We start from the raw sequence: 6,639 nt of genomic DNA on the forward strand, positions 1-6,639 counted from the left end.
TCAGATAATAACATAAACAAACAAGAGCAAAGAGAAAATAGGCTTGCCAGACTGTCATTAGCCATATAGCCATTGTCACAGAGGTGTTACTTTGTTACATGTGGTGTTTACTCTGTGACAGTGTTGTACGGAAAATATGGAGGGCAGTTAATAAATGAAATTTATTAAATTTAGAAATTGAATTAAATGCAGAAATGAAAAAAGGAGCAAAAAAGTTTGTTCATAATATATAACACCGGCATCAGTGTTTTTCTTGTTCATTTTATTTACCACCAAAGAACAAAGACCAAGAACATAGTGTTGATTTTAACAGTTACCTATTTATTCAGTGTAACAGGTTAAAACATGTGAAGTTTAAGGAGGCTGTTTTATAGGGTTTTATAAACACACCGATGCCACAAAATGTCTCCCCACCACTTCCCCTTAACAATATTTCAAAGACACACACTCAGGTGAAGTTCAGAGATGTCCTACTGAGTTTGTGAACTAACCAACATGGAGCCGAGGCTCTGGGCAACGCTCATGGTGTTGCACCAAACACAGCCCCAGAAGCACACACAAACCGAGCGTGTTCCTGTCTTATTAACTATTATTCAGCCACAGTTCACGCTGAAGAACCTACTATTCCTTTTTTCAACCTTGGAACTGATTTTTCTGGTTCATGAACCAGTTTATGTCTATGGAAACATTTTCAAATTTATTTCCCAAAACGGAAATGCAAAATACAGCTGAACTAACAACAGAAGGTGTAGTAGCGCCACATTATGTTCTCTCTGTAAAATACGGCTGAACTAACAGGTCCTACACCTAGACATGTGCCTCTCAACATTAGGAATTAGCAGCAAAAATACCTCTTCTAGGGTGGACCAGCAGGCATTTCGGCAAAAATACTAAATGTAAAAGAATATTTCAGATAATAAAGAAAATAAGACTGACCTTATCATTTTTCTAAATCCTTAAAAAAACTACATCACACGACTAGCTGGTTAATCTTCTGCCCAAACCATATTTAATTCAATAAACACCCATTTAAACAAACCTCCTCTACATTTACTAACTCTGTAAAACACGGAAACCCGCCTGGACATGGAGTCACTCGGTCAAAACACTGACATATGTTTCTGTTCAAGAGGAACGCAGAGTCAATCAGAGCACACTCACTCAGCTTTACTCTCCATGTGTCAGTTCCATCAGCAAACAGACCCTATGACTTCCTCTGGCGTTCATGGTTCACGTCTTTACCTGTCTTTCTCCTGGAAACCACAACACTTTTTGCTTCAGTGTTAAATGTGTGAGTTTACTGTACGATGTGTAAATATGTGTAATGTGTAAGTTTACTGTACGATGGACAACAGAGACATGATACAGTAAGTGTTTATGTATTACAGTAGGGTCATGACATTGCAGCCAGTGATCGACAAATAATCAGACATGCACGGACAGTAAACAGAAGAGAGAGTACGTTCCTGTTTCAATCTCTACCTTGCCCAGACATCTCTCTCTCTCTCTCTCTCTCTCTCTCTCTCTCTCTCTCTTTGTTCCTGTAGGGTGGTGTGTACCCACACTGACCACTCAACCCAGAAAGTCCCATTCCGTTGAGTCCATGTGGCTTATGTCTCAGAGTGAGTTTGGAATCAATCGTGGTCCATCTCCATATGTCAGATATTTCTCGGTGATCTGTCAATTCAGAAACGTTTATCAGTTGTTTACAGTTGTTACAATGTGTTTATGGTTGTTACATTAAGTTTCATGACAGGACGTTCTGGCCCACTGCATGTAAGCATATTCATAAATGAGGCAAGAAAGGTCCAGATTTTAGGTTTGGGGAAAGCTCTTATTTTCAGAAAACCCTTGTGAAACACAGTGTACTTTTTAAACCACTAATTTGTACTAAATCACTACTCATATGTAATTTAAACGATACTCATTTACAGTTAAAATACACTGAGTGAAGTAGTGAAAGGTTATTGTCATTGACTCTTTTTGTACATAAGTGTATTTCTCTGAGCTCTAATGCCAACACAAGTTAAAGTGTGTGAAAATTATTTATAAAATATAAAATAAAAATGTATTTCACTAATGCAAATAATCAGATGTTGTAAAAATAGTCCCTAATATAATGACAGTATACAGTATGACAGATTATACTTGTACATTAGAAGTATATGACCCATAACTTACACTAATAACTATATCAATATATTTAAATTATAAAAAGAAAATTAACACATCACCAGTACTCAGTGTATATTAAGTATAAATTTATATAATTAAAAAATTCTTATTAGTAGTGTTTTAAAACAAATTAGCGGTTCCAAAAGATCTTTTGTTTCACTGCGGAATGTAAGCGTTTCAGAAACACTGTGTTAAAGGTGTAGTTCACACGTAGAGACGTGAGCACAGATTGGACAAAGTGGTGGTAGTAACTCACAGCATTGGGTAGAGCTCTATGTAATTCACCTCAGGGATGTGTTGGAGTGGCAAACAACGGTTGTATATTGGCTCATGAAGTCTACAGGTTCCGGTGTGTGTTTCTGGACATGTCCCAGCAAGACGTTTCCTGTAAACAGTGTCTCCAGAGTCATCCAGGCAGCTCATGTTTGATAGAAGATAAGAGCTGAGCAGTTTGTTTTAGAAATGACAGCGCTGTGGATGGTGGGGAAGTGGTGTGTTGCTCAACTCCAAACAATTTAATAATTAAATAATAATCTCAATAATGATATTTCAAATCATTAAAAGCCATTTGTATACTTTGTTATCCTCCTTTCATCCTGTTCTTCAAAGCTCAGGACCTCCATGGGACCACTTCAGAGCGGGTAGCCCATTATCTGGGTGGTGGATCATGAAACATGGTGGTGGTGTGTTAGTGTGTTTTGTGCTGGTGTGAGTGGATCAGGCACAGCAGTGTTGCTGGACATTTTAAACCCTGTGTCCACTCACTGTCCACTCTGTGAGACACTCCTCCCTTGTTGGTCCACCTGTAGATGTAAAGTCAGAGACAGTAGCTAATCTGTCGCTGCACAGTGTGTGTCGGTCGTCCTCTAGTCCTTCATCAGTGACACAGGACGCTGTCAGCTGGAGGCCACAGATCTGAATCATCTGTTGTTATCAGGACTGAGTTGTTAGTAATGGTGTAATATGGTGATGTAATAACCCCCGGAGGGAATGAGTGAGTGGACTAGTGCAGATCATCTGACATCCAGTCACACACTAAGGGACAGAGAGATGAGGAGTGTCCCCACACGCTCCTGTAGCAATGGCCTGGCAATGACTTCCTTCTTGATTTTAAACAACAACATTTAATGTGACACAGAACATCTGCTGCTTCCTGAGGCCTTCACTCTGAGGAAACGTGGAGCAGTTACAGCAGGCACTCTATCTCTCTCTCTCTTTCACACACACACACACACACACACACACACACACACACACACACACACACAGTCACTCACACACTCTCACACCTGTGCACAGTTTCACACACAATTTCTCACAGTAGGGGAGCCCTTATAATTGAAGGAAAGTGTGAAAGGGTGTTAATAATGTATGCAGAGTAACAGACAGATTCTAGCATGTAAGTGTAGAACTACAGTAAGGGGACAGTGGAGCTGAGAGAAGGGACAGTGAGGGGACAGTGGAGCTGAGAGAGGGGACAGTGAGAGGACAGTGGAGCTGAGAGAGGGGACAGTGAGAGGACAGTGGAGCTGAGAGAGGGGACAGTGAGGGGAAAGACCTGTGAGGTGCTGAGCAGCAGGTGTGAGAGAAGGATAGTGTGAGCTGCAGTGAAAAGTGCACCAAGGGAATGTGTTGGGACATGGCTCTGGAACATTTCCAAAACATGAGCTGGTTTTCCACATGAGTAAATGGAAAAGTGGATTTTGTATGTTGTGCAACTGTAGATTGTGTGTGTGTGTGTGTACTCCATGTTTAAATAAACCTATATTTAGCCTGCAGTAGATGACACAAACCTATTTCAAAATCACAGAGGGTGAAATGATGAAAGTGGAATTAGCAACATATTTTCCTCTTTGATTTACAGTGTTATTCACATTATGGGAATTCCTGTCTCTGCACACACTGCTGACGACATCCACACCATGCTTTAATGCAAATGATCTCATTTCAAATGCTGTCAGTGTTCTTATTTCTCCGCACTCATTGTGTCTGCTTTGCTGCATTTAACCTTGTCTTTGTGCTTTCACATGAATGCTGGTCCAGAACCGTGATTGGACAGAGACAGACCAGGGGGCACGGCCATTCTAAATTCTCTGCACTTAACGTGAGAAACAAAGCAAGATTAGAATGGCTTGTTTTATCCTGTATTTTCGGACTTAGGCAGCGCACAGAAAACTGACTGGGTCTTGTTTCACAGTGTGTGGGTTGGTGGACTCATGCCAGCTCTGTGGTGGTCCTGAGTGATGAAGAACAGATGGAAAGGGGACTTGTAAAGTTTGCAGAGAACCAGTGAGTGAATGCTTTTTGCGTGGAGATTAAACACACTGTGTGTCATCACTCCATGTAAAGGGTGTGTATAAAGGTTTGGACACTGTGGAGTACTGTACATAAGCCCTAACCCTAGCTCCATTACATCATCACAGATTTGTCCTGGTGTGACGTGTCCACAACGTCACGTGGGTACAGTTTCTCCTTCAGCGCTTCCCTTCTCTTCTTGTAGCAGTTTTAAAAAGAGCGAAAGTAAAATAAAGTCTGTACTTTTTCTCAGCATCAGCTGTTCAACACCAACGCATCAGCTGACCAGCGGGACTCCCAGAATGAGAGAGAGAGAGAACAAGACAACAGAGAGAAATTTGGAGAGAACGAAAGAGATACAGAATGAGTGAGAGAGAGAGAGAGAGAGAGAGAGAGAGAGAGAGAGAGAGAGAGAGAGAGAGAGAGAGAGAGAGGAGATTCAGTGATTGTTCCTGTTATTGTGAGCCACAGCTGTTTTTGGTAGAAGTGCGCATCCGGGGCTTATATTTTTAAGGGATAAACAGCGAGATTCATTGCACCCCTTAAATGGGTGACATCTCTGCGACATAGCCAGAAGGCTAATGCTAATGCTAATGCTGAGGTAAAATGCACCTGGACACCACGCTCCTCAGATTCGTGTGTCAAACAGTTTTGCCCTGCTCAGTGAAGCACCCGGTGAAGAACCTGTTAAATGTGCTCTGCTTATAAGACACTCTATCATTTGACACATGAAATTAACTACTCCTTTAGGGGTGCCAGCAGTAACAATTTTTTACCAGGAGCCAGAGCACTAGACATTAGTGGCAACCTTAAATTGTTAGCTAATAGGAGATATTTGAGGACAGTCATTCATGTAGGGGCTATTGGTATTTGTCTGCAGCAGTCTGAGGTAACTAATATTAGAGTAATTTTAGAGAGATGATTAAACTGGCCCAGATGATGTCCAATGTCATAATAAGTACTGGTCCCATCTGAGTGGCACAGCGCTGAAGCCTACAGCAGACTTTCGGCATTGCTTGATGTTCAAATGGTGGCTGTGAAATCAAGTGGGCTTTATAGGCACATGGTTACATTTCAAGGGCAAGCCTGGTCTAATGGGTAATGGATGGTATCCACCCCACGTGGGAGGGTGCTGCCTTACTTTCTTGCAGCATAGCACATAGTGTTTTAGTTAGTCAGCAGAGTAGTGTAAACAGCTGAGTCAGGACCAGGCCACAGAAAGAAAGGCTAAAACGACCGTCTGGGAACTGTCTTGAGGCATCACCTAGGTTCAACTGTACTGAGACTGTGTCTATGTTCTGAATTAAATCAAAACGTAGAAAAATGAATTAATATTTAATTAATTATTTAAATTATATTAATATTATTATTAGGGAGGCATGGTGGCGCAGCATGTAGTGTCGCAGTCACACAGCTCCAGGGACATGGAGGTTGTGGGTTCGATTCTTGCTCCGGGTGACTGTCTGTGAGAAGTTTGGTGTGTTCTCCCCGTGTCTGCGTGGGTTTCCTCCGGGTGCTCCGGTTTCCTCCCACAGTCCAAAAACACACGTTGGTAGGTGGATTGGCGACTCAAAAGTGTCGGTAGGTGTAAGTGTGTGAGTGAATATATGAGTGTGTGTGTTGCCCTGTGAAGGACTGGCGCCCCCTTCAGGGTGTATTCCCGCCTTGTGGCCAATGATTCCAGGTAGGCTCTGGACACCCAGGGCCCTACTCAGAATTTCTAAAAGAATTCAGTGTTTTCGCTGTAAACCTAGCTGTGTGCAATTATAAAGTTATAATTGTAGGAGATTTCAATATCCATTTTGAGAAGGCAGATTACCCACTAAAAATGCATTTACTTCAATCCTAGACTCTGTTGGTATTACTCATAATGTAACAGGGCCTACACACTACCGTAGTCACACCTTAGCTTTAATTTTGAGATTAGATCTTAACATAGACAAATTTAATATCTTACTACAAACCTCAGCAATCTCTGACCATTACCTATTTTCCTATGACCTATGTCTTAGCCATAATATATGTACGTCCCCTCGCTATTCTACAAAGTATTCAAAACCATCTACAGCCCTACAATTTATAGAAAACCTCCCAGAACTATCAACCCCTGTTCCCACTCCATCAGACCCAATGGAGCTAGATGTACTGACTATTTAGAAATTACCTGAT

The sequence above is a fragment of the Hoplias malabaricus genome, chromosome 2 (assembly GCF_029633855.1).
Source record: "Hoplias malabaricus isolate fHopMal1 chromosome 2, fHopMal1.hap1, whole genome shotgun sequence".
Lineage (NCBI taxonomy): Eukaryota > Metazoa > Chordata > Actinopteri > Characiformes > Erythrinidae > Hoplias > Hoplias malabaricus.